This window comes from Pundamilia nyererei, unplaced genomic scaffold (genome assembly GCF_000239375.1).
Source record: "Pundamilia nyererei isolate P.nyererei 1_Seehausen unplaced genomic scaffold, PunNye1.0 scaffold00453, whole genome shotgun sequence".
Lineage (NCBI taxonomy): Eukaryota > Metazoa > Chordata > Actinopteri > Cichliformes > Cichlidae > Pundamilia > Pundamilia nyererei.
In genome coordinates this window covers 196,274-206,070 of record NW_005187854.1, presented here as the reverse complement: position 1 = coordinate 206,070, position 9,797 = coordinate 196,274, and the positions used below count along the sequence as shown (strand labels likewise).

The window sequence follows — 9,797 nt, the reverse complement described above, 5'->3', positions numbered from 1 at the left end:
ACCTCTGACTCTGTCTCACTGACCTGTGAGGGAAACTTCACTGAGTGGAGAGTGAGGAAGTTCTCTGAGGACGGCCGACTGTACTCTGACTGTAGGAGAATGACTGGATCCACATGTGACATCAACACATCAAAGTCAGATACTGCAGTGTACTGGTGTGAGTCTGGATCAGGAGAGTTCAGCAGTGCGGTCAACATCACTGTACAGAGTATGTTATTATACATTCATCATGTTCTTTTGGTCATTTTTCCCCCGTTTATGTTATTTATTAGCTCATAATGTTTCCCCACTACGTTGCTGTATGAAAGTAAATCTGTCAAAAACAGACAAAAAGTGGGACATTTAGGCAATTGTAAGTCTTATTTTAGCTCGACCCTTATCAGTGAATAAGTAGTAAATGTCATGAAAAAAAGAAAAATTGTTTTCATAATTCTGCTAGAGGTGGGGTCGCCGCTGCATAGAGTTTTCAGAGTACCAAATATTCCTTTTTAACATATATACAAAAAAAAAAAAAAAATTAATAAAAAGAAAATCGTAAACTCAACAGAAACCCATCAAATCAGAGTACATCTAAAATAACACCTCCTGTTCCTCTTTTCTTGTGTGGCTGTGTTTGATATGTGCTACTGCATAAACAAGCAGCTGGTGAGTAGACAGATTTGATTTGGACTGTCTTATGAGATTAACGTTTGATGTCTAAGGCACTATATATTTTATAGGTCATATATATATTTGGTAAAAAAAAAAAAAGAGTTACTTTTAGGAAATGTACAGTAGTTCTTCAACACAACACAACCCTAACCTTCAGAAAACCTTCAAAAAGCTGAAGCTGCCAAAATAACATGATGATGTGATTTTTGTGACCTTCAGCTTTTTTTTCCTCAAGGTTACCCGCTGACTAACAGGAACATCATTCATTATTTCACAGATGATGGTAATGGTCCTATCCTGGTGAGTCCTGTTCATCCTGTGACTGAGGGAGCTTCTGTTAGTCTGAGCTGCAGCTTGAGAACACAAAAAATACTTTCCAATGTGTTTTTCTATCACAATGACAAACTTATTGAAAATGATCCCCGAGGGGAGCTGAAGATCTCTGCAGTGTCAAAGTCTGATGAAGGTTTCTACAAGTGTCAGTACTCAGGAAGAGAGTCAGCACAGAGCTGGATGTCAGTTAAAGGTGAGCAGGATCAAAACATTTGATGGATTTCTGTAAATGATTATCATAGCCACCATAGAGTATATTAATGAGTATGTGTTTGTCTTTCTTTCACCTGACTCTACTTTCGTAAGAACATTTTTAGAAAGATTTCTCAAGTCTCTAAATGTTTACTGCTAATGTTTACAGTCACAGTAGCTCCATCAGGATCTAAAAGGACTTCATGTCCTGTGTGGTTGGTTGTTGGACTTGTTTGTGGAGTCTCTCTTCTTCTTATTTTCCTGCTTGTAATGTATCGCTATAGAAAGGCAAAGGGTGAGACATTTTTACAAATACATCAACATATGATGATGTCATGGCACAAAATAGAAGTAAAAGAATTTGCACTGAGAGAAACAATACTTTTTTTTTTCTCTTTTAACAGACTTATGCTTCACTGGGTTGGTATAAAACTTTATATTCCTATTTTCACTCTAAACATTCAGCAGTGTTTTCTTTTACTGTTCTGAATTTTCTGCACAATGTTATTATCTGTGCATTTGTTATGTTTTCATTAGGCCGATCCAGTCGGACATCAACAGTCAAGACTCCACCAGAAATCATGGAGACAATCAGGATGAAACCCATGAATACAAATCTCTTCACCCTGGTCAGTCATAAAACCAAAGTTTAGCATTAATAATTAGTCTTCATAAAGTTCTGGTCAACTTTTTTTCAAAGACCATCAATCAAGGGCAAAAATCCAGAACACAAAAAGTTAGGGGGAAAAAAATCAAGTTAAATTAATTTGGTGTCTTTGCACTTTAACAAAAATATGTAATTGCTGTAATACATTAAACTCTAACATGATACTCTGACCTTGTCTTTTTAAGGTGAATATGAACTCTATGAAACAGCCCATCACTCAGAAGACACTGCAAATGGTACATGGGATCTTTTGAATAGCACACAGCAGTTAGAAATATAAATAATTATTTTAAATGTATTGAAATGAAACTCTGACTCTGATTTTATTATCTTTGTCAAGGTAATCATCACATCTATGAAACAATCCACGACTTGGAAGATACTGCAAAAGGTACACATTATCTTTTGAATATCACAGAGTTAATGTACCTGCTGCTCTTTGTGGATTTGAATTCAACAAGATGTCTGCAGATGTGTTAATACTGCTAATTTCTATCCTTTACACTGTTTATGCTTTCTAATATTATACACTATACAACCATCATCTGCTTAATTTCAAATTCATCTTTAATACCTTTTATGCAACCTCTCTGATAAAGAGCACCAGTCGCACACTGTTCTTTACTATAAATCCATCACAATACACCAAACTAACCTGTCTAATCTGCACTAAACTGCAGTGGATTTTCATGCAACCTTTAAGAAACACAGTTAGGTACCTCAGTTTGTTTGAAGCAGGTTTCACAATCTGAATAACATAACTTCATATGTACAGACCTGATGTCTGATTTAAAAACAATAAGACTTACATGTAAGCTTTAAATTTCCAGTTTATTAAAATTTCACTGAGCAGTCCCTACCTTTAACTCTAACCCTTCTTCCGATAAATACGATTCATTTCAAATTATCTGACACTTAAAAACGTCTGACAAAGTGCCAAAAAAACCCATTAAAAAAACAGCCTACTGTAACCCCCGACTATTACACATGGTTTTGCCTCTTAAAAAAATGCATTAATAATAATAATCATCATCATCATCATAACACATTTTATTTATTTAAAAGTACCTTTCAAAACACCCAAGGATACTGTACAGCAAATAAAAACAGGCATAAAAAACATGAAATACACACAATAATAAGAATAGCAGATAGAAAGTTTAATATCAGGGATAGGTTATGAGGAGTAGGCAATTTTAAACAGGTGGGTTTTGAGGTTGGACTTAAAAAGAGGGAATGAGGTGATGTTTCTGAGGTCAGGGGATAAGGAATTCCAAAGTCGGGGTGCACAGCGGCTAAAAGCCCTGCCCCCCATAGAAACAAGACGAGAGGAAGGAACAGAAAGAGAAAGGAGATGATCTGAGAGTGAGTTACAGTAGTCGATCCAAGAGGTAACGAGGCTATGGACGAGGATAGCAGTGGCATGTGGAGTGAGGAAGGGGCGGAGGAGATTGATGTTACGGAGTTGGAAATATGCTGAGCGAGTGACATTATTGATGTGAGAGTTAAAGGATAATGTACAAAAACAGGATTTCCTTTCATGTGTTACTGTGAAGAAGCGCAGTGATGAAATAATAACTCCCCATAAATGCACAAAACCATAAGTAACAAACCTGTTTTAAAAATGGGAGTGGGAAGTACAGATGTTTGTTTAAAAAGTGGGAAGTAAAAGAAAAAAGTTGTCAGAAAAAAAATACAAATACAGATGAAAATTGCACAATGATGAAGTATTTGTACTTTGTTACTTCTGGTGGTTAAAGATGTATAAACATTTGAATTAAAAACACTAATCCAGATGATCATTTTTTATAATCCTCTAACTAAAAAAAATTACATTTCAGAGGAAGATGAATCACCTGAAGCCACATACTCTCTTATAGAGGTTAAAGACTTTGGGATGGAGAGTGAGTATCTAACATGTGCAATTTAAAATTACAAAAATTTTTTTTAAATACATTTAAAAATCTAGTTAAGAAAGGTTTTCACCTCCAGCACTGAAATACACATTAATTATTTTCTTTTGCTCATTCATCTGATTATCTCAGCAGGGAAGAATCATAAACCACATAAGAGTATTATTTACACTGATGTGAATATGGGAACTGCAGGTAAGCTCACAACAGCCATGCACTGAAATGTCTCATTACATTGACAATATCCCTTGACAAGATTAAATGGCCTCACCACATAACATCCTTACTTTTTGTATTTTGTGTTTGCCTTACAGGTCAGTGAAGAGAGCAACAGCAGCAAAGTCAAAGAGAAGCATAATGTAATCATACTATAATGATCAAAGCATATGCATGCCATATGTCTTCCTTACATCCTCTGAGTGAGACAATCTTGATAAAACCTTCCATAAGCACTGCATGGGGCACTGTGAGTGGCCCATGCAATGCATAAATAATTTACAAAAGTCTCAGAATCATATAGAATTATGTATTTGACAGTTCAACTGAGCAATAATGGAATATCAGATTAGAGTGGCGTGTCTGATTTAATGTATTTTAGCATCATATTATAGCATATATCATAGCATCTTGTATATCCTAGTATATAAATATTTCTAGTCCCTATCTCCAGTGCAGGGTACACAGATTAGCTAGTATGTAATAATATAGACCCAATACTCTGTTTTTACACAAGGGCAACAATACATTTTTGTGCAGTATAATGTATTATACATTATGTTAACATAAATAAATAGTGTGACTGATACTGTATGGAGTTGAATTTTGTCCAGTTTTGAAAAGCTTATACTTTTATGGATTATTTTTTTTTAAATTTCCATTCTGTCAGCAGTATTTTTGTTGCATCATGCTGATGTATATCGTATTTATGAACTATAACTGTGAAACCCTATAAGACTTGAGGTTTATATTTATGATAAATCCTTAGAGTAACAGCCATCACTACGGGGTGGTGAATTGTTAATCATGAGATTTCCAAATGGACTGTGCTCTATTGAAATGCTTGTGCAGTGGTGTGTTTTGGTTTTCTATCCCCCATTAGCGGGAAGTAAATGCGAGGTGCGCCTGTTTCTTGCCCACAGGGAGGAGAGGGAGGGAGGGGGAGGGGGGGGTTCTGGTTGGCTGGAGCGGCATCTAATAACCAGCTCGCAAAAAAAAAAAATAATAATTTTAAAATAAACCAACAAAATCTAAAACACCAGACATTGTGATACAGACTTATAATCTTCACCAATGTTTTTTTCTGAATTCTATCACACACATATACGCGTGAGCGTGAGGGCCCTCGGTGCGCCTGCTTGTTGCCGCTTCAGTGCTGAAGTCTCACAAACAACCTGTCGAAAGGGGAAGGAGTCCGGCTGCTTCCAAATAGAGCACATTTTATTCATAATATTGTCAATCCAAGCCCATTATATATTCATAATTTTTTCCTGGGTTGGGCGAAATCCCAGAACTAAACCCTAGACAAACCAGATCTGTGCACTAAGGTGTAGGTCTATTAGGTTATGTTGTGCTGATCCTCGGGTTGGGGGATGGGTGTTCATACTGGAGTGCAAAATTAAAACCAATGGAAGATGGACGAGAAAGGTTCAAAGCCATCAGGCGCTCAGTTTAGGAAAAAAAAGAGAAAAGAAGAGGAGAAACAAGCAAAAGATACAGGTAAGCTGATGGGTCAATGGACAATGGCAGGTCATCCTGACACAATCAGAATCATATTAATAATACTTTATTAATCCCTAAGGAAATTATGTGGGTTACAGTTGCTCCAATAAGAAATAAGACTAAACTACAAACAATACAAAATATTACAGATTTTACAAATTGAAGAAATAGCACTAATATATACAGATCACTCAATTATAAATATTGAGAATTAACAGAGGTGATTATAAATAAATATCAAGAAAATTGACAAGAATATTCCAGACTAGAAAAGAGCGTGTGTAAAAAGGGTGCAACCGTTGCAGTGTTTACAGTGTATTAGATGGAGGAGTTGTACAGGGAGATGGCCACAGGCAGGAATGATTTCCTGTGTCGTTCAGTGGTGCTTTTTGGTAATCTCAGTCTCTCACTGAGCGTGCTCCTGTGACTAGCCAGCACGTCATTGAGTGGGTTTGAGGTATTATCCAGCATTGTCCTCATTTTGGACGATATCTGCCTCTGTTCGCCCAAGGCACCAAATAGGCTAGGACTGCCCCTGACTGCTTGCATACCTTTATTGCTGCTTTCAGTTTTACTTAAATGTCAAACATGTAGCATAGATCCTATAAGAAACTATTAACTCTAGCATGGCACAATTAACTCTTCTCTTGCTACAACTGAATGTGTATAAAAAAGATTGATGATGAACTACATTTTTGTTTATTTACCACTTACCTAACCCAAACTGCTGTTTGCGGCTTTGCTCTGTTCTCCAAAAATGAGAAATTTGCAGATGTTCGTATGTGACTTGTTAAAAGAATTACAAAATCTGGTTACTACAGATGTGTTCTCAGTGGAAACTATTTTTTTATGAAATAGATGTTGGATTTCATTTAAAGTGACACTTTATGTAGTCTGATCTCAGTGAATCTCACTATATACTAAAACTAATTTCCTGAACTTTAAACAGCTTATTATGTTGAGATTGTTTAACTTTGAACTCTTCCCATGAGCCTCGGGAACTGGCCCACTGTGAGGTAACTGAAAGCTTAAAGAGAACAAATTTATGTGAATACACCGTCAGAGCTACTTTTAAGGACACATGTTAGCTCAAAGAGGAAGCAGGACCTCATCTTGCCTCACATGCACTTCTGTTTCAAAACACTATTTCTCCTTTCCTCAAGCTCACCCACATCCTGCACACCATCATGACCAACCTTAAAATCAGAATTTCACCACATGGATGAGATGTAAAAAAGATTCTCTGTGGTTGTAAAATCAGAAACCTAAACACAAACTCTTAAAGCAAACTGCAAAAAGCACTGTTATTTCCGCTGGCCCAAGCCAACATGACCAAAACCAAAATCTTTACATAAACTCCAATAATAAAGCAGGAAACTCCTGAATGTGGGAAGACACACATTCTGCAACAAGTGGCAATCCCTTATCACTAAGACCAAACTCTATCATCTAAGATGACAATGCTCACTTTCACACAAAGGGTTTATCAAAGTTCCTCCAGAATTTGGGAGTGGGGAGGATGAAATGGAAGTCTTGACTCAACCCCACTGAATACTTGTGGGGTCAGCTTAGTGCAAATATTCTGTGGACTGTGGCATTAAAGTAACACATAACTTCATAAAGAAACATCATACCAAATGTCAAACATAATGGCAACAATGTGATTATCTGAAACTGGTTTACTACTTCAGGACCTGGATGACTTTCCTTTACTGATGGAACCATGACTGCTGCAATCTAGTTGTATTGTTCAAAATTATACATGTGCAAGACACTGTTAATACTCTCAATAATGGATTTAAAGCTGCAGATTTCATTGTTAAAAGCAAATGTCTTGAGATGAGGTGACTGATTTTCTCTGACTTGCAGATTGCTGTGCTATGAAACTGGTATAGCACACAACTAAAGAGTTTTTGTGTAAGCTGTGCAATTATAAAAATTACTGTGATTATCATTATAATCAATGATGACATCGTTATTTCAGGTAAAGGGTGATTACGACAACATCTCATCGCTGATTCAGCTCAAAGTCATTAACAAAACAAGTGAGTGCACAAAATGGGATATTAAAAAGCATGTGATCGCTAATAACAACAGAGGTGTTTGTTTTGAAATGCTTTCATTTATTACAACCTCAATGTGGTGACTCAGAGGAGAACTAATGTAATGTAAACCCACCACTATAAAATCTTAAAAACAGCTCTTTATCTTGTTTTTAAATTAAAGTAAAAAATAAAACATAATTCACGGCCTTTTAAGTGAAAGTGAGTCTACAGTGCAACTTGAGCGTGAACGAATGAAAGACACCGGTATAGAAAATCACTGAGGGCTAATTTGAAGAGTGGAACCTGCATTGAAAAAAATGACGAATGGGAGGAAGTGGACTAAATGCAAGGCACAAGAGACAAAATACTATCAAAATAAAACAGGATGTGAACAATATCATATGCAGCAACAATAACTAAACAAGAACAGAAGACAAATGAGGATGAAATGATGACCCAGCCAACCAGATGGTGAGTTGGATGCTGCAGTCTTTTTTTTTTTGCTTAACTTATGTCTGACTTTTGTTCCTGTTAATTTAGAAATGCAGGTTTCGAGTTTAGTTTGATAGTTTGTTATTTATTCTAGGTTCCTTTTGTTTATCAACATTATTAATCTTCCTAGAATCAGTTGTTTAGGATGGTTTTTGAGATTTGTCGTATTGTTTATCTTTTGGTGTTTCCTTATTGGGTTCCTGTTTGAGTCTTTTAGCTCTTGTTAGTTTGATGTCTTGGTTTGGCAGTCTAATATTTGTGGAGTTTTTTATTTGAGTTTCATACATTGTTTTTTCTTCTCTTGTTTTTTGTTCTGTGGGTTTTGTGCTCTTGTTGTATTGAGTTCCCAGTGACTTACTTAAAATGTTGCATTTTTTAACCTCCTTATGGTTTCCTGTGGTTTTCCTTTAGTTATTTTCTGCTTGGTGGTTTGTTGACCTAAATAATTATTCTAGATGCTTCTATGAGTGTAAGCAAGAGTGGCCATTTAACCTATGTACCAGTACAATGTTAATAGCAACATATCTGTGGAAGAATATACTTTGGAGATGTTGTTTCTGTGTTATTGATAAAATACGAACACATTTCGCAGACTTCTTATTTCAAATATAGAATAAATATAAATTGGTGGAAACTTTATTGCAAAAAATACATTGATATTCGTTTTTCAACTCTTTTGGGCATTTATTTAAAATGATTATCAGAGAGGGTACTAAAGACATGTAGATTGTCTTGGTTCTGATTCTTTAATGACTGACTGGTCAGAATTGCTTTGCTCAGTTAGAATTGCTCAGGACTGCGTCAATTATTTATAAATATAAACCAAACTGGTTTTCAATTTCATGGTTTCAGCAGTCAAACAGTGGGTTTTTCTGAATGATCAACTTTATAAAGAAAGTACCAATGACTGTAAAAACATAAAACATGGAATTGGTGAACTTGTCTATTAAGATTTCAGTTAAAAAACTGTAGACTTCTCTATAAAGCTGTAACCAAACTGTGTGACTGTCACATTTTTATGAGGTGTTAGTAGTTCTAACACGTTCTCATCCCAAAACGTAGCATTAGACGCTATGTGATAAATCGTCAGTATGTTACACTTCCGGAATGAGAACAATCTCGTTGTTCACATACAGGCAGTCTGCAGGCGTTTTACACAGAAACACCACACTGAGTTTCAATTTGGTAGTGTTCTCGTTATCTTCCATCACATTAACATGACAAGAGACCAGTTAAACCACAGCACTGTTAGCAGATGAAACTGTGCAGCAGGGGCAGCAGGAGCAGTTCAGGTATTTGAGTCCCCTCATTATTGTCACTCTTAGTTTGGATTCTAGCACAGATGTGAATATAAAATCTAAATCTAAATTGATCAGTAGTTAGCAGTTTTATAAATATTTATATTGATGTGTAACTACAGTTTGCTGACAAGCTTGAAAAACTACCGTGAGTCTAATTTATATATGTATAATCCTTTTTTAGCAGCTCTAAACTAAACCAAGGCTTATGCTAAGGCTAACCTTTTATACTTGCATATGTGTCACTGTCAGTGTTGGTCAAGTTACTTGAAAAAAGTAATCAGTAACTAATTACTGATTACTTCCCCCAAAAAGTAATCCCAGTACTCTACTGATTACTTATTTTCAAAAGTAATTAATTACTTAGTTACTTAGTTACTTTTTAAAAACACGATTTACAACCTGAAGAGGTGATAAAGCGATAGATCTTTCAGCCCAATTCTACTTTTTCTGCATAAATCATCATACAAAATGTAATCAAATGGAA

The 9,797-nt window shown here is 35.7% G+C and overlaps 1 long non-coding RNA gene across 1 annotated transcript; it reads left to right on the top strand.

The window, feature by feature from the left end:
- Positions 1–7: 7 nt before the first annotated feature.
- Positions 8–1,177, top strand: LOC102206841 (uncharacterized). Its single transcript, XR_312345.1, has 2 exons — positions 8–208; positions 929–1,177. It is a non-coding gene; the product is annotated as an uncharacterized LOC102206841 (long non-coding RNA).
- The last annotated feature ends 8,620 nt before the right edge of the window (positions 1,178–9,797 follow it).